The sequence below is a fragment of the Wasmannia auropunctata genome, unplaced genomic scaffold (genome assembly GCF_000956235.1).
Source record: "Wasmannia auropunctata unplaced genomic scaffold, wasmannia.A_1.0 LD336083.1, whole genome shotgun sequence".
Classification (NCBI taxonomy): domain Eukaryota; kingdom Metazoa; phylum Arthropoda; class Insecta; order Hymenoptera; family Formicidae; genus Wasmannia; species Wasmannia auropunctata.
In genome coordinates, this window is record NW_012026807.1 from 2,421,938 (window position 1) to 2,422,359 (window position 422).

The following is a 422-nucleotide window of genomic DNA, read 5'->3' on the forward strand; positions in this document are numbered from 1 at the left end:
ATTTTAAAAATTTAATGTTGGAAGCATTGAGCTTCTTTTGATAGGTCGAATGTTTTTTACAGTTGTTTCTCCAGTTAAAATTGTGTCTCCTGTACGTTTCACCTGCTCATTCAGCACAAGCATCTCACGTTATCGCGGTCGTCTCCGTACGTGCAGCCTCACAGTGATTTCTTCTCCGCGAAAATCGAGCAATCGACCGTATTGATCCACAACGCGGATAGTCAGATCCGATATGCTCCGTGCGATGATCGGAAGGTAAATGATCTGTGCCGGCGTTTCCGATATCTTATATCCTGGCGGCACGCTCGGTGAAAACTCGTGTATCGTATGTACACACTTGTCGTTACTATACGCACCCGCGGTCATGTTACACTCTATGCGAATGATGTTTACATTCATGATATTTATCGGTACGTTTGATT